General features: G+C 36.5%; 1 protein-coding gene across 1 annotated transcript in view; it reads right to left on the bottom strand.

Annotated features, from left to right (window-relative positions):
* LOC142351654 (uncharacterized) overlaps positions 1-13,136 on the bottom strand; it is a 49,899-nt gene extending 36,763 nt beyond the window's left edge. Inside the window, exon 1 of the mRNA XM_075403795.1 lies at positions 13,047-13,136. The gene's annotated coding sequence lies outside the window, so the exon portion shown is untranslated. The remainder of the gene's footprint in view (positions 1-13,046) is intronic.
* Positions 13,137-19,177: the final 6,041 nt, after the last annotated feature.

Below are 19,177 nucleotides of genomic sequence, written 5' to 3'. Positions count from 1 at the left end.
GTGATTTTAACATTGACATATTTCAATCATCTGCTGTTTTGAAAAGATATTTGAAGTTAATTAGCAGCCATGACCTCCAGCAAGCCATCCAAAATCCAACCAGAGTTACCAAAAATTCTTCTTCCTTGCTGGATCACATCTCAACGAATATCTTCCAAAATTAAAAATTCAGGAATAATCGATTCCTCTATAACAGATCACTTCCTCGTCTTCGTTGATGTTGTTGTCAATAGAAAAAAGCATCCAAACTTCTTCAAATGTGGATAATTATCTAATATTGAAGAAAATCGGAACCGTTTTTGAGAGTTTGTTTGTGAGCATATTGATAACCTAGACAGGGCATACTTCGAGCTAATAACGTGCACTACACACAATGCGGCAACCATGCCCATGGATAACTAATTCACTTAAAAACCTTATGTCGAATTGCAACCGTATTCGGAAGCAAGTTGCTCACTATCCCACTTCAAGAATTCTAGCAGAAAAGTACAAATCTATTTAATACTTGCTTATAAGATCAATTCGATTTGTAAAAAGAATATATTATGCAACGCAAATTGAAAAGAGCATGGAAAACCACATGACATTTTTCGATACATTTAACTTTGCTATTGGTAAAAACATAAAACCATCAATACCAACTGAGAATTCCGTCAATAGAATTTTTGTTGAAAATGATGCTGATATTGCTTTAGTTCTCAACGAGTTTTTTGCTGTAATTGGCCGCAGCTCTCGGATGCTATTGATCACGGCGAACCTGTTGCTCTCGACGATGTTGATTTTTCATTGGCATTTAAACCTGTAACCTCTGGCGAAGTGAAAGAATTATTAAATTCTTTGTGAGCAAATACCTTCTTTGGTGTCGATGACATACCCACTGTGGTGATTAAAATATTAGGAAATGTGCGCAGTAGTCCGCTGGTGTATTTAATAAATGAACAAATTCGCTCGGGAGTTTTTATACCAGAGTTCAAATACGCAAAGGCAGTGCCGCTACACAAAAATTGAAGCAAAGCTTATCCCAACAATTATCGGCCGATTTCTTTGCTTCCATCTATAAGCAAAATTTTTGAGCGCGTTTTATACAATCGATTGTTAGACTACTTTACACACATTAGTTTTTTCTTCTGTAATCAGATTGGTTAAGGCCTTAAAAGTTGAATGTTGATGCGTTAGTTCATATTACCAAAACTATTAGACATGATTTGACGCATGGTTGTAAGCCTCCAGTTGCCATTTTTCTTGACTTAATGAAATCATTTGACACGGTTGGTCACTCTACACTAATTAAAAAAATTAGAATCATATGGAATTCCCGGTTATCTTTTATTCTGCCTGTCGAGTTAATTAGAAAAGAGGTCGCACCTTGTTAGAACGAGGTTCAGTATATCTGCAGCTCTTCCACTTAATTGCGGAGTGCCCCAGAACAAGACGGTAGTCATGTTATTTAAAAACCATTTCGATTGTTACATCAACTCCGAAACACTGCTTTCAGTATTGAGTGTAAAATATTAAGGAGTCATAGCTGACAAAAACCTGAAGTATAAGTCTCATATTAAGAGAACACTGCTCTATATCCGGGTTGGTTGGTTTGATTTATTAGATGCGTAAGTTTCTAAATAAACAAGACTTGCTAAAATTCTACAATGTATACATCAAGCCTAAAATGCGGCACGGAATTTTGGTGTACGGTTCTACTTCAAAATCGGAATTGAATGTGCTGAAACGTTTGCAAAATAAGTTTAAACGAAGTATTTGTTTTCTGCACAAATTCGATCATCTTTTTGAATTGCATAGAATCTTGACTATTCATAAACTGTATACAAATAAATTGCTTAAGTTTGCTCTAAGATCGTATAATAATCTTCTTGACGATAATTATTTTAAAAATTTCTTTTGCCATCGTCAATATTCCAAGAATTTACGCTCGTCAAGCGTTCACATACTATCAACTCCCAAAGTGAAAGGTCAGTTATCCAGCTATCTATTGCTTATAGGGGTGCCGAATTTTTGAACTCCATTCATCAATTGGTTTATATGAATTGAGTTTTTTCTCTGACAAACAAATACAACTTTTTGTTTTTTACTTAAGGGACGATGTCCTATTATACGGCAATGAAATTATTGATATTGTTTTTGCATAGTTTTGTTTTTTTTTATAATTAGATCCTTGCATATCCCGCCTAGAGGGAAACCGTCTCCGTTCGTCAGTCAATGCCTGTTTTAGCCCTGTAGACCTTCAGATAGATCCCTAGTGCATACTGCTGTAAGGAGGGGCAGGAATATGCAAGAAAAAAGATGAAAAATTTTAGTTAGGTTTAGCGATCAAAAAGTTCCGATTTTTTCCAATTTTTGCCTTTCTTTCATCCTCTGTCTCTTTCATATCAAGGTGAGTCAATCAAAAATCTCTTGGTTCTCTATTCGGGCGGTACCAAAAACGCATGAAATTGCTTATTTAACGTCTACCTTAGTGCTTTTTATTTCATTGATTCATAAAAAAAATTGTTATTAGCATTTAGGAAATTAAATTAATATTATTATTATTAGTTGAGTACCTCTGGTTTAAAATATCCTCAACAGCTACATCCGGGTCGAGGATTTTGGTTAAAATTTTGTAAGAAATGCGGTGACTTTTTGTAAGAAATCCGTTGATTCCATTGAAATGTGTGAGAATAAATATTTCACCGCTTATCTTACAAAAAATCACTGCCTTTGCTATCCAACGTTTATTCAATCTGATTTAGATTCACAAGAAATATCAACGATGTTAGTGACAGTTGGCGCAGTGGAATAAGCAGTAGAAAGCATGGAGGGGTCCGAGGTTCAAACCCGAGTAGGGAAGATTCTTTTTTGTCAGTTCATCGCAAAAAGATGTAAGAAATACATGGTGAAAATTATTTTTTTAACGCATTTCACCGCATTTCTTTAAAAAATTCACCGCCAAACCTCATCCCAGGCAATCTTTTTATTGACAAAAAGCAACTACATTACTGATTACGGCATCGAGTTTTAGTAAAATTTTGATTTCATGTGTGAGAATACTGGTTGAAACCCAGCTCGGTTTGTTCTCGATAGTGTTCAGTTTTGCAATTGTTTGTAAAGAAATACAGGTCTGTAGTCAACTAATAGTTGAGTACCAATATGTCCACAGAATTTAAAATTGGTTGCAATGTTAAAAAGTATTACATCATTGATTTTGGCCGAAAATTTGCGTGCGAAGAACACGCTACTGGTAACATTATGGCAGTTCTTTTCTTCTTGTGTAGAATTTATTTCTACATCTGCTCATTCTGAAAGCCACGAGAACCGAAATATAAGTGGGTATGGTTTTGGCTAGTGGAAAAGTAACTGCTGACACTTTACATTAAATTTCTTCTCCTTGGGAAATTTACGCCAAAACGTTTGCAAATTCGAAAACATCTTAAGCATCGGTAAGATAACATGAAAAGATGAAAATTTTTTGCAACTGAGCCATCCTAAAACTGGTTTTAGTCCTGTTTTACACGAGCTAGCTGCAAATCTAGATGGCAGACAAATGAGGAGTCAGATTGGTACTTCGAAAAATTCAGTGCCCTACAGACTAAAAAACATGAAACAATTATTTCGTAACGTTAGGTACCCGTATCTTGGTGTCAGAGCAATTCAGTGCTAAAACATTCTGTCCTAAAAATGCATTCTATTTTTATGTCTTAACCTGCTTCTGGTCATGTCACATTTTGTACTTACAAATTCTTTTACAGCATGATTCAGGAAAGCGTGGTTTTGCTCTTATGGACTTTATCGGTGCATAAGTAATTTGCGGCTGACGCAAAGCTGTGCACAAACAAATGCCGGCTGACTTTGTTCTGCGCACTCTGAAATTGGTACTGAAATTTCTCTGCTCTTAATTACCCGCGGTTTTCTGTAGACTTAATTGGCAATTTAAATTTGCAATACTTTACTCAACAACAATAAAATATTCATATTGATCTACCCATTTTCATGAAAATTGTGAATGCTTAAATGTGAATTGAATGAAAGGAGTGAATGCATCTGTTAATGATTTTTTAATCAAAAATGGTTCAAACATTCGAATAAAATTGATGTAGATTTACTGATTCAGTTTGATATAGTTTTAGTTTTCTCTCTGTGATTTCCTCTCTCACACAATCTCTGGTAAAATGTCACGTTTTTTCTCGAAGCCAATTCCAGACAAACAGAATCTCCAGATTCTCCTCTGGCGATGATCATAGTCGCCTCTTTTCACCTCTGGACCCGCCAACTGTTCGTCCATCGACTCGAAACGCTGCTACATTGAAGCTGTCGTCTCAAATCCCTCCACCTTGCACCGGGAGACCAGTCAACGTTGAAGTGAGATCACATTTAGATCCACAAAGAACGCGTGCTTGATCTCATACATTTTTATCTAATACATTTTTACCTAATTTGTAATGGAATTGAAGTTTTTCTTCAGAGCTGATCGATCGCCCGGAGCAAGGTCGAACAATTTGAGACGTTATCATCAAGATCGCAGCGTTTCCAGTGGATGGACGCAGCAGTTGGCGGATGCAGATATGAGCTGATACCGCTGTCAGCATAACCAGACGTTCATCTGGCGCATATAATTATTTAAAAACGCCTGGGAATAAACACGTAGGATTCCAAATTATGACAAAGAACGTCATAGAGAGTGCCATCGTATTGGCCCCTATGGAACTTTATTGTCATGGGTTTGGGGGGAGGCTGAGGTGATTTTTGGCGGATTGAGGTGGTTTGTGAGCATCTCTGTTAGGCTGTGCATGTCGTCTAGTGCTCGTGTTCAGAATTTGCAGTTGAAGCGCATATAAAGCGCCATTTTAACGTTTCATGTTGTTTAAAAAAACACGTTTTCGAAAATTCCGTACTGTACATTCTGAAGCATGAGGGAATCACTGTACATGCCGATCACATGCTTGTTATCTGGGCAGAGACTATTCAGCTTGGGTTTGACTCATGGCAGACAGGATTCAGCCATTCTTTTTTCATGCTCAGTTGATGACTAATTGCAGAGTTTAGGTTCAATAGCTTCGTTTCGCAGTTATGTGGTATAAGCGTCAATCGGACCCACTTTCAATCAAAACAACCCTTCATGGTTTTTTATTTATCAATGGAACTTTCGCTCTTAAACATAACTCTACTCTGAAAGAGAAACATGAGCTGTTTGACTGAACTAATTGTCGTCAATGATTTGCACTGATATCAGCGAACGGCTGTTTTGTAATTTCTACTATCAGTGTTTCGAGTTCAATAGGTCACAAAATGTCGTTACAATGAGTTTTTTGAATTTGTTGAATTTTCTTTATCCACTAATTGCTCGTGTGTGTCTGAGTGTGGGCGTGTGTGTGTGTGTGTGTGTGTGATATGTTTTTCTAAAACCTTTCTGTTTTTGGTCGTAAATGTTCCTTCAGCAAAAAACGTTACTTGGAACGTATCATTCCATTTCTCTCTAGGATTTATATAGCAAAAGTCTTCTTTTTTGCGTATAGAACACTATCTTTTCTAGACAAATCAGATGCCAGTGTATCCTAAGAGCACCGTGCTACTCATGATGCGCAGTATAAATCTCATAATGTCTCAAGTGCAGTATGAGTCTCACGAAAAAGGTTGCAAAACGTAATAAATCTGGAAAGAAAAACAGCCAACTTCAGTAAATACTTGCCGAATGCCTGGAACCCGACAAACTTTCAACTTTTTGGCACAATATATAGATTTTTATGGATTTATTTCAGATTAAAATTGCGTTTTGTTTGAGAGTCTTCGTTTTTAGTCAACAAAAACAAGCACAGTTTGTAAAATATACAACTTGTGATTCCCGCCAGCGGATATCTAACCTTTCCTTATTTTTTGATGCAGTAAAATCTCATATGACGTATTTGTTTAGTTCAGTTTATTTGCCCTTCCTTTACATTTCAAGTTTATTCATACAATGTCTCAAGTTATTTCAATTCAACATTTCTTGGTTTTGCGAGAGTTACAAGAGTTAAAAGTTTCACTTTCGTAATTCAATTTCAGTTGCTCTTCTTTCTTTGCAAACTCGCTCCGCAAGTAAGCGTAAAGTAATTTAGACTGGATTTCGCTCCGCCAAATATAATTCTAAAAGTTGTAAGCGGACTCGCGTCGCAAGTGACTACTTAATTCAAATAGAGTACGAAATGGCGAAGCCAGCAAACAAACGCACACCGCTCGGGGACAAGCCAACACCCGACCCCCCCCCCTCTTCATTGGAAAAAATGGAGAGTACAATACAAACTGGCTTTTCTCGCAAAAAAGATTATCATTCTCGACACTCTACTCGGACTAAAACATGAGATGGTGGATCAATTATGAATTAACAATATTTGGTTCGTCGGAACAAACGGAGATAGAAAAAAATGCCCGCAATGCCCAGCAAAAAATGAATTTGCAGAACAAGTGTCAAGAATTGATTGCAGTCGGTATCATGTGCCGAGATAAACCATGGCCACCCGCGGAAAACGGTCTCACTTCTCTACTTGAGCGTCGGGGTGGAAGGACAACCAATCCTGAACTACAAAAACCCCCATTTAATAATCGATACATTGTCTACTGTGGAATTTTGGAAGATTGTGGAAGCCGCATTCATGAGACCCCGGAACATCACTTTGGATCGTCACGTTTTCTTGAAAACAAAACAGCTTCGAGGTGAAACCATCGAACATTGCCATGGTAAGCTAAAATGATTAGCTGAAAATTGCGACTTTAAGAATAAAGAGGAAACCCTGATACGTGATGTATTCATTACTAATTTGATTGACCCTGAGCTTCAAAATGAACAAACAGTAGAGCCGCGTCAGGCGTTAGAATTGGCTAATAACCTGGAACTCGTGAATGCAATTCAACTTCCGAACAACCCACAATCAATAAATTGGTCATTCTCGAACAATTTCCAGAAACCGACCAATCACCTACAACAGTGTTGTTCAAATTTTGGCGGGAACTGGCTCCCAAATCATCTCGATATATGAATCGCGAAAGGCAAAACTTGTATTAGTTGCGGGTTAATGGACCATTTCGCCAAGGTCTGCCGAAAACAAAACAACGTGAAGCTTCAAAACACCAAGAAAAGAACTGTGAGTACGGTGGCTGAAGAATGGCACCCGGAAGATTCGGTGAATTTTCTTCGGTTGGCCGAACTGTACGACGAACTGTACAGCAGCGGGGAGTACAATACGGCTGCTCTCATCGAGAATGAATAATCAAAGATAAAACCCCTCAATATGCCCATCAATATCGGTAACATCTCAACTACTCTCCTCGTGGACTCTGGGAGCGCATGCAGTATTCTCAATCGGTTACTCGCCTCAAAAGTTGTAAAAGGCAGCCAACACAATAATGAACTCGAAAAATTATTAGATGAGAAACACATAATAAAGTTTTCTAGTTGCCCTGATAAGTTTTTCATATCTCCCATAGTGGTCACCCTAAAGAAAGAGCAAACAATTAAACTTACACTGGATTCAAAAACTCTAAACAAAGCCATTCAAAAAATCAAATATTAAATGCCTAATATTGATACGCTCAATGAGTCTATTTCGCAGCAAATTAGTGCTCCCGCATTGCAAAACACAGCATTTTCCTCTAAATTCGATTTGAAGTACGCGTACAGTGAATTAAAAGTAGATTCTAACACGGCAAATCCCTGTAACTTCAAAATAATTAGTGGTGACATGACAGGCACGTACATAATTCAACCTGGACTCTATGGCTTAACAGATATGCCGGCAGAATTTCAAAAAGCAATGGATTATACCCTCATTGGTTTAAAGACTACTCATTGTTTTCTCAAATGCATTCTGATTGCTAGTAAGGGATCGGAGGTTGAACATAAGCATTACATTCTGAATTGTCTTAGACGGTTAGATGACAAAAATCTAAGGATAAGCCTCCCAAAATGTCATTTCATTAAATTAGAAATTGATTGGCTTGGATACCACATCTCAAAATTGGGTATTTCGCCTGTCGAGATCAAAACCTCTATTTGGTTCATGAAGCTCCAAAGACTTTAAAGAAACTCCGTTCACTTCTGGGTTCAGTGCACTACATCAGTAAATTTATTCCAAATCTAGACAAAATTACTCATCCTGTTAAAGAAGTCATCTAAATTTATCTTGACCGATTTACAAGAAAATTGCTTCAATGAAATAAAGAACCATATCGCGAACACTACGGAGAATCGCCACGACAACCCGCAGCTTGAAACGCGCAAAAAATCTGACGCCTCTCATTCCGGTCTCGGAGGACCGCTTGAACAATTAACAGTTGATGGTTGGAAACCGATTGCGTTTACATCCCGATTTCTCAATTCATGTGATGAACGCTATTGCGTCAATGAACTGGAACTTCTCGGGGTAGTTTGGTCTACGGGGTAGCTTGCTCTACTGAATATTGCGTCAAGGAACTGGAACTTCTCGGGGTAAATTGGTCTACTGAATATTTTAAGAATTACCTTTATGGAAAACATTTTACAGTAATTACAGTTCACAGAGCTCTCTTTTCTATATTGAAGGAAAATCGAGCAATAAATCTTACAACAGTCGTTGAACTCGCTGGATTGATAGGCTACTCCGACTTCAATTTGATATTGAACATTTACCAGGGGCAGAAATGAGATTAGTGGATTATCTTTCACGACACCCAAACCAAAGAGCTAAAAAAGTTTCCGCATATGACGAGGAATTCATTGTGGCAGAATTGAAAGTCATCTCCGCATCAGTCAATTCAATAAATTTAAAATCTAATGAACCTGCACTTCATTTACACAATTTAATACAAGCGCATGATCCCGCATATCAAATCACAACTATAATTGAGGCTACTTCAAATACATTAAATTCAATTAGCACACACGCTACCCGCGTGCATAAGCATGATTATTACTTATCCCCCGCCCCGCCAAATCAAATTATAATTACTAGCTGTAATTTCAACAATTTAAAATATGCATATCCTGCGTCACAAATACCACTTAACACTTCACTCGCTAAAGGAAATGCAACTCAATGTAAACAATCTTTCCAAAATCGGAATGAAAAGTGTCTCGCAAGGCGTGAAACTCATTTCAATAGGTCTAATTTCCCGCCAATTAGGAGAAATTCCGAAAATATTTCTTAAAGTTACTATCCAAAAAAATCATGAGTGCTTTTTGCCTCAAATCATCCTGAAATTCGAATGCCTAAATCTCCTTCAAATACTTAAACGCACTCAGATCTCAGATATCAATCGAATCAACACAAATAAAAACAACATGCCTTCTAAAAAGCGCATCACTAGAGTCAGCTTCACTGACTCCTCAAGCACCACGACTCCACCCTCTACGCCTTCAACCTCATCTCAAGCCGAAAATCAACCGCTTGATTCGTCAAGTGCTACTCGCGCCGTGAATCCTACCCTCATCACAACCCCAACCTCCCCAGCTCTGTCATCAAATGTTAGTACTTCCCTATTAACCAGCCCCAAATTCCCACATTTGATCATTTTCAACAAAACATTCAGTAAGTCCCTAATTGCATCCCTAACTGGCAAGAACGCTGTATTAAAAGAGGTTTGAGATTGTATCCTCAAAAGCCCTTATTCTATATATTCACCCTTAAAGCCCTTAATCTATATATTCACTCCTATTGAAGAGATCTCCACGTTCGATCTGGCTGCTTATGTATCGACGAAAAAGAAATTGCAATACAAAAGGTCCTTATTGAGGCCCTGATTGACGATATTCACGCCAGCCACCCAGGTACTTGGGGGATGATCTGCATGGCCCCGCATTGTTGGTTGTCGTATATGAATCGTGAACTTATCGTCAAAGCGAGAGAGTGCAAATCTTTAACTACAATCGGTAGGAATCTAAAGTCTGTAATTCCCGCTAAGCAATTTCGACCTCATATACCGTGTGTTGAACCCAATCAAGAAATACAAAGTGACTTTGGATGACCTATTTTTGACGAAGAAGGCAATGAAGATTCGTTATTAGCTGCAGTAGACCCTCTTCTCTAAATACCCTGCAGCATGTATCCATGAAAAAGCCAATGGACCAAATGTTTAAATTTTTTGGACAAGTATATCGAAATTCATGGAATTCCTCGCTCTATTCGACTGGATCAAACAAAATGTTTAGTTGGCAATCAAGTAAAGACCTTTTGTACTAGAAATATTATTCAAATCATTGAAGCTCCTTTTAGTAATCATCGTGCTATTGATTTGGTAGAAAGAATAATACAAACGACTAAGACTATACTGGCATGTATCAAAGAAGAAAAATTGACAGATAATTCATTTCATGTAAAGCATGCATTAAAGATTATCAATCAAAAATTTCAAATCTGCAAACAGAAAAAAAAGAAAAAGATTTCGCCATTCGAGGCGCACTTTGGCCGTAAACCTACTTCTCCCTTGAGCGTAATCTCCACAAAACCTAAATTGTCTAATCTTTCATATGAGAAAATTGTAATCCACTTTTTAGATGAAGACAGTCACACACGAGGCCATTCTCCCAGACAATAATTGGCTAAATGGATATCAAATCGATATCGAAGTGGAATTCGAAATGACTGGAGCAGCGCGGGCGGCAAATGAACGGCAACAGGCGAGCATGGACGGCGAATCACGATTCGTTCAAGCTTTTGCCGGCCAATCCCGATTAAAAAAAGGGCAGTACAACTCAAACTGGCACGCAACATACATGGAAATTGTTTATCCAAGAAGAATCTGGAGGGCTTGTATGAGGTTTTGGCTCCGGGTTCGAACATCTTGAAAGTCAGCTCAACCACATCAACTATAAAAGAACCCGGAAAAACCATCGTTACTGTACGCAATAGTGATATCGCTAAATTTGGGACAGTTCAGCGGCGACAAACCCCTTTAAAGGTTTATGCGGTTCGACGGGGGCTAAGGACTGGTGAAAATCTTGTTGGAGCGCAAATTCAAAGCCACATAAAACAAGAAAATGAAGCACCGCAAGCGAGATCCCGGCAGTGGGGTTTCATCTTCTCGCTCCAATGTTTCACGCGCGATGCGAGGGCGCATTCCCAAAATTCTGGATATTCTCCCAAATAGAAGTCAAGACAATGAAGAACAGACCAATATGGCAAGCGAGTTGGTTCTTTCCGCACATTCAGTACCTTCATCGGCCCTACAACAAATGGAACCAGCATCATTGACGGTGCAGGGCAAGCGCACTTCAGATAGGAACCGCCGTAGCCCTTCATACTACGGTTTTGAAAACTCGTCTTCGGAATCGGCTATCGAAGCTCCAACCAAATAGCCACGCCAAGCGGTAGACGTTAAAAACCTCCAGCCTTCATCTGCATCGGTTGTAGAGACATTACAGAGTATCGCAATCCAACAGCCCGATGAGACCAACATTTCTCCCGTTATCGGAGAAGTTTCGACACCCGATTCCCAAATACTACCAATAAATGAACTGTACACATCAACGTTGGATGTCAATGTGAGATCGATGGCAGTACTGGAAGTTGAAAATCAAGAAATGAAATAGTGATCACGTCCGCAGCCCAAATTGCATAAAACTGTTGAACTCATAATTTAAAAATATTTTGTTTTTAGATGTTATGACCAGTACATATATTTTTGTTATTATTTATTTAACCGGGGATCAAGTTTTATTTTGTAAATATTGTTACAAATATTCTCTACAGAAAAATTGTTCATTTCACTAATTTTCTTTTGTCGCAACAAGGGTTATGTGATACCCGTGGATATCTAACAATTCCTTTTTTATTTGATGCAGTAAAGTTTCATATGATGTATTTATTTAGTTCAGTTTATTTGCCCTTCGTTTACATTTCATGTTTATTCATACCTTGTCTCACGTTATTTCTTTACATCCTTAATTGGTTTCCCGCTTCGTGATCAGACATGTCTGATCACATTTTTCTTACTTGCTTACAAGTACTTGAGTTAAAAGTTTAACTTTCGTAATTCAATTTCAGTTGCTCCTCTTTCTTTGCAAATTCGCTCCGCAAGTAAGCGTAAATTAATTAAGCTTGGATTTCACTCCGCGAATCATAATTCTAAATGATGTAAGCGAACTCGCGTCTCAAGTGACTGCTGAATACTAATAGTGTACGACACAACTGGCCAACAATATACAACTGGAACACCATGTTTCCTGACTGCAACACCATGACGCCCCCACCGGGACATTGTGAGTGAGTGGGTGCAAATAACTGCCGGGGGTATGCAAATAAACGGCCATATGCTCAAAATAACTTACATAGCCCCATTTCACCAATTAATATAAACTGCCGGAGGGGGGGGGGGGGTTAACCCTAGACGATTTTTTACAAAGCTAGCCTGCAAAGCTGGCAATCACCAGATGCTAGTCCCAATCCTGAGAGTAATTTTGAGTTGGGTGAAATAGATCTGTCTCTTCGAATCCTTTTTAATCGGCTCCGACTACCCCTACCCCCAACCTTTCCCCACCCCGCTTTTTTTCTAATATGCGGACTCTTACCTATGATACTATAATCTGCGCTTTTTCCTTGATTGACTATATTACTATGATCCGGATGGTCAATTCCATTGTGATGATGCTGAAATGTCCAGGTCTTCAGAAATATTGCTCTAACTTTTATGTGAGAGTTTTGAGATATGACAAGTTTCTGTCTTGTGATATTTGATTAGAAATTTTATTTTCACGAATTTTTTCTGATCAGTTCTCATAAAAGTAACCATTTGAAAAGGATACTCACGAGACTATTTTTGAAATAAAACTGGTGGTATTTTACATTAGAAAAAATCACAAAACAATTTGATAATATTTCTAATTAGCTCTCTAATTCTGCTGTAAGTTTTTTTTTTCCAAATTTTACATCTATTACACGCATAAATCGTTTTCGTGCAATCAATTTTTTCATTGCCATTTAACTTATGAGTAAAAGCAAAAATCGTTGAAAAAATAAGCTGTAATTGATCTAAAAGAACCATTCTTTGTGCTAAAAAATTGTAAAAAGCGGTTTTTAACTGATTATCAGCGTATAGAATTGGTAACTTACAAGTATTTTCAAAACGGAGAGACGGAGGTAATTTTTGTTACCAACAAAATCTGAAAATTTCGAAAATTCTGCTTTAACGGTCGCTCTAGGCTGTGGTGGCAAACTGAGATGCCAAAGGGAGTTTGAGAGGTTGAAGACTTGGAACCGCCAATTACGCTATAGGTGAAATGAGATCAAACGCAACACCGAGATTTAAATGTAGTTTTAATTAGTTAACCTTTCAGCAAAAGATCAAACAATTTTTTTGTCTTTAATGACAAAAACAACACTGGAAATCTTTAATAAGCCGTATCTAAAATTTTGGTATACAAGATGCAACAAAATCCGTTCACACTTTCACCAAGAAGACATACACACTGCAAAGCACATATAAAAACTTGATGTCAATTTGAAATCCTTTTATAAGTATAAGAAAGCCAAACAATTTTCGACTATAAATGCACGATCAGAATTGACAGTTTAGATTTGAGATTTTGAAAACAGTGATAACAAATTTATTTCAGCTCATACATAACAAGATTGACTTTTTCATAAAAAAAGAAAAAAAAATTACAAAAAAAATGGAAAACTTTCTCCAAGCGCGACAGCAAAAACGTTATCTTTGCTTTAAAACAAACAAAAAAAGAAACCCGAGATCCCGTAAACTATTGATTGAGCTGATTTTGATAAGCTTTAAAGAATTGAAGATTTCTATTAATTACATAGTCTAATGTTTTCAGTTCACAAACACTCGTGAAGTATTTTTCTTAAAATGAACCAGTAGAAAAAACTTCATGCAAAAAAATTCAAATATCAAATTTAAAATCTTCTCGATAAAAACTATTTCGATTTTTATATTGTTTAAGTCTTTGTTCACTGCATCTAATGTTTGCGAAAAAATTTTGGTTTACAAATATTTTTGAGGGTACATCTTATTTCATTTTTTTTTCATTCGCTGTGTGTTAGGTGCTGGCATACAATATTTTTGACACAATTACATGATGAATATGACGTCACTTCCAAATAAATTTTCCGGCCAGATAAAAGCGTATCGATATTGTGCTTGTAGTGTTTTTTAAGATTCGTGAAAAATATTTGTTTTACAAAACACTTGTAGAATTTTCACTCTGCACCTTGCACAATATTTCTCATGGTTGTGCACGCTTCATAGTCCACGTGTATCATTCATATTAAATCATAATTAGAGAAGTCCTATCTTAAATTCTTGCATGATTTCGAAAACTTGAAAAATATGCAGCGTTATAACAGAGAGTGATCAATCACAACGATTAATTGCTAAAAAGAATTTCTGTTAAAATTTATAATAAGAAAAATCAATTAATTTTTAATTAAAAAAGAAGAATTTCTAAATTATTAACTACTCCGCAGTGCTTCGCAGTGGCTTTTTTGTGTCTCAAATTAGGGATCGCAGTCTGCCAGAAAACGCGATCAATTTCAACCCACAAGTCTTCCATTTAACCGTTGAATGAATTTTTTTTGAAGATTTTTTCTCATTCAAATTTATTTCACATATATTGAAAATGTTTTGTTCGCATGCTATTGTAAGCAAAGCTCAGCTAATACTATGGTCAGGGTCAACAATTCAGTAGGTACACATTTTGCGCTCGAAAATATCAAAAAATTCAACAAAAAACTGATAATTTCGTAAGTAGTCAATTGATCAATTGCTGGACGCAAATCAAGAAATTTTTTTGAAAAAAGTTTGCTGCTAATTTGTATCACCAGTCCAGGAAACTAAGAGTTAAAACGTAATTTTGTATTCCCAGAAGGCCCATACTTGGAAAACTCGGTACGCCCGTATCAGAGCACCTTATAAGTCTTGAATGAAAACTGAACGAAAATCTTGTAAATTTGACTACGGTCCGTAGTACGTTTTCTAAGTTACCATATTAAGGCGGGATCAAGACCATTAAGTTTTCGTACAAAGGCCATATCAAGTTTATTAAGGTGTTTTCTAATATAATAGCCAGGCAGCATTCAAAAACCCTCTAATAAATTTAACAACCGACTACTTGGGAGTCTTCAAATACACTTTTGTGGCTTTTTCCCTCGTTCTTTTTCATTCCCGGCTTGTGAACCGCAGTGGCGGAGTTACTGAAATAAATATAGGAGTACTGATGTAGTACGGTAACAACAGTACTCGTGCAAATCTCAAAAAAAAGCAAAACAAGACACCAAATGATTGAGGGAGAACTCAAATGAATTTCAATTTTAAAAATTGAATTCTAGACGGATATGAGGATCTAAAAATGATAGTTTAAAATCACTGGCAGAAACTGAATCAAATGAGATGTTTGGGTTTGAAAGTGTTGTTCTTTTTATGTAATAGCTTGTAATTTTTCTCTGGCATGAAAACCTATACCCAGTATCAGAATTAAATAAACGTTGAGATGTATGAGATAAACGTTATAATCAAATTTCATTTTAGAATGCCAGAACTTGCGAGGTCTCCTAATACCTGAATCATATGATGAAACTGATCATATGTTTTAAGACTGCTGGGGTTGCATAGAGACTTATATAATCAAAAAAACAATACTTAACATGACTTCCAAATCTTGGCCCGCCCTTATCAGTGAAGCATTAAGTTTTGTAATTCCGATTTCTTGCTAGGTAAATTTTAAGACCATCGGGTGTAATTTCAGAACAATTTATTGTTGGAAAGCAGTTGTTTGGAAACATTACAAAACTCCATAAGGCCTTAAAAGGCGTAGCATTGAGTTTCGTATTTTTTCAGTGGTGAGAAAAGTTAAAGCCAGAGCCAAAAAAGTAATTAAAAAATGACTTCTATTAGATAAGCATTTCGTTAAACATCGTTTTTAAGAAGTTATACTATAAAAATTGGTAATTATATCATTTCGCAACGTCGCCTTAGAAAACTTAATACGTCCTTAAAGGGCGCCCTACAAAGTTTTGTAAGTTTTTTTCAGCTAGATAAAAAAGTTAATAAACTTTCAAAGTTGCGTCTATGGTGGTCAACCGGGGCCTTAATTGCAGCAGATTGGTATAAATTTTTTGAAACTGTGAATTCTTTAAAACTAAATTAAAGCATGCCGCTAACGAGATACTGACATTCTTCTAAAATTTTTTCTCTTGATCTTCAAGGTTGGTATTAATTGTGATATTGCAAAGAAAAACAAACGTATTTTTCCAATTCTCATGAAGGAAAAGTAAAGAAAAATTAAACTGCAGTAAAAAAAACAAAGCCAACAAACTGCTGAAGGTAGCTGCGACTCAGACTTACGCGCCGACATTTTAGATTGGAACAGAAACAGAAATCAGTAGCTGAAAAAATTGTTGAAATAGGATTTGAGCGCAATATCGAATAAAAATTATAACACTCAATTGTTCTTTACTGATATTTTTTTCACGTTTTTGCGCTCGAATATTATATTTAAAATTACTGAGGAAGATTTTGAGATCGATTACAAAACTATGAGAAATAAACGTAGACCAAAAGATTAAAAGTGCTAGCTCAGAATCATTGAAAGAATTAGGTCCAGTAGGTTAATAACAAATCTTTCATTTCGGCTGACCTAAACAAACTTGCGAACAAGAAGTAAATAAAAAAATTACTTTTTCAGCTGTTCTGTGTGCAAATATCTGTCAAACATGAACATAGCCATAAAAGCCTAATTAAAAAACTATCAACATTTAAAATTCCCTAAAACTTTCCTAAAATAAACTTACCACGCATTTTAGCAGCCAAGTTTTATTTCCCTACTGATTTTAAATTCATTGTGAACTCTCTACACGATAAATCATTGATTAATAAAGGTGGAACACAACAAACCATATTTAAAAAATAAGTAAAAATTTCGACTAAACTGAAAAAAGTTTGCAGAAATAGTCAATCAGTCAAAAACTGCTGTTTTAAACGTGCTACTTTAAAAAAGTTACTGTAGAATAAATATTTAGGATCGATTCAATGAATTTTCGATACTCATTACGCTAAAATTGATAATAAAAAGTCTCAAAAGACTCGAATCTTTAAAAAGACAGAGTTTTGTTGATTTTATATTAGGTTATTTAACAGTTCTTGTGGAAGTTAATACACCTTAAAAAATTGTAAAATTTTATACGGCTCTGATCGGAGCCGTACTAAGATTTGTATTTTTTCGGAGTTGTAGCCAGCTTAAAATGCATTCAAAAGCAGTTTAAATGCGTTAAACATTTAGTTTAACATCATTTTTAGAAGCTAAGAATTGAGAAATCAGGTAGTACCATTTTTTTTGTACGGTGCCGTGAAGAACATGATCGTACATCGTCACCGTATATCATGCCGTACTTAGTTTCATATTTTTGCTACGGCAGCTCATGAGTCTTTGTAATTTTTCAAAGTTTTGTTTAAGGTGAGCAAACTGGGCTAGCCCATCCATTGAGTCATTGCTCACCACAATTAAATTACATGAATAAAACAAGATCGCTATCAGAAGTTATCGAGCTCCGATCCGAGGTGGACCCGAGTTGTTGAATAATTTCGATAGATTAAAAAACCCAGTAGAATGCTTTCATGATCAACCTTCTTTGCAACAAAACCAACAGGTGCTTTGAGACCCTAGGGTACGATTTTGTTCGTTACTAAAACTTGGAGGCATTGAGCTTAGCTTAAAAGAAAGAAGTCAGACTTACTTAACTAAATGTCTAATTTTTTGACCTAAACTTATTGCTCTAATTTGGGACAAAATTTTTTGGGTATAAAACCAGACTTAGTTAGAAATCTAATTCTTGACACTTGAAAGAAACCGCTAAAATTAATTGCATTCTTTGCTATCTGAGACGGGCAAATTTGATTAATTTCATTTCTTGTTCACTTTAAAGCAGAGAACTTTTCTTTCATTAATTTGCAAAATTGTTCTCTTATCTTCAATTTCAAATGCGATTCAACACTTTTGGTTCTCTAAGTAGGATAGAACACTATCTTTGCCCCCCTCGGGCCTCGTACCTAGCACCCGGACGAAAACGCCCTCGTGTCAGGGCACTAAGTGTATCGTGCGAATAAGACGTTGTTCAACATATACAAAACGTATCGTTGAATGTACTTGTTAGCGAACGTTCAATACCACGAAAAACAAAGACACGCACGGGGCAATAATCTGCTTTTCTGTTAGACAATCTTTAAGTGCCACATTTTTCTCCACTATTGGTATATGCAGAGTTGTCAGAACGATAATCTAACCAACTGATATTTTTCACAAGTTTACTGAATTATAGGAAGTGCCAAAATTTGTTTTTTTTTTCAAATATAGGGTACGTCACTCTGATAAAAGCAACTGGGAAGCTCTTGCACTTATTGATAAACGCATTCCCAAAGTGATTCAAGCCAGAGTTTTTTGGTGTCTTTAGCAAGAGTCACTTGATTTTGCTAATTGCGCTTGAATTACGAGCTTGCAAGTTTGAAATCGGGCACTATGCAGTGATCTGCCGTTTCATTTTTTACACGTGCATTCCCCAAGCAATTTTCAGTGACTCAGAAAGAGGTACTTCGGAATTACGGTTCCACTTCTCGCAACATCTTTTCGTTCTCGACGAATGTTTGTGTTTCTGTGACATGTCGCATGGCAATTTTTCTTATTCAATTGAATGACCTCAAGATTTCGAAGAAAAGTCCATTTTGAAAGGTTGGATCTGTTCTGTTTGTGCCCCAGTACGTTATGGACCCTCAATTACAGAGCATGTATCACTACACAGTAAATCATTATGTAAAAACACGGCACATGTTTCTGGGGGTGCAAATAATGGGCACGCAGAAGGCGGGGTGGGGGGCACAAAAAGAAAAGATCCGAAATGTTTATACTGCTAAAAAGTGACAGTCTTTTCTAAGGCGAAAACCAAAGTGGAACACGAAGCGCTGTGCTCTTAGGGATTTTAGCTTTCGTTTTGTCGAGCTAAGCGTAGAAAACATGACAACTCTTTTCTAAATTGTCTGGAGAAATACAAGGTGAACTTGAAACATGATGAAAAAGTTGCTGCATTAAGTTGTTCAGTTTCGAAAAAGTTCAAAATGTTTTTTAGGTTTTGCTTTGAATCAGATCCCACATTTCTGCAGCAAAAAAAATCCATTTTCAATCTATAAAATTATTTTGTTTACCTGTTTCTTACTTTGGAAATCTCCTTTGTTCTTATTTTGT

The sequence above is a fragment of the Convolutriloba macropyga genome, chromosome 13, assembly GCF_964194025.1.
Source record: "Convolutriloba macropyga chromosome 13, txConMacr16.3, whole genome shotgun sequence".
Taxonomy (NCBI): Eukaryota; Metazoa; Xenacoelomorpha; order Acoela; family Convolutidae; genus Convolutriloba; species Convolutriloba macropyga.
The sequence above is the reverse complement of the archived record's forward strand: the minus strand, read 5'-3'. Positions and strand labels throughout refer to the sequence as shown.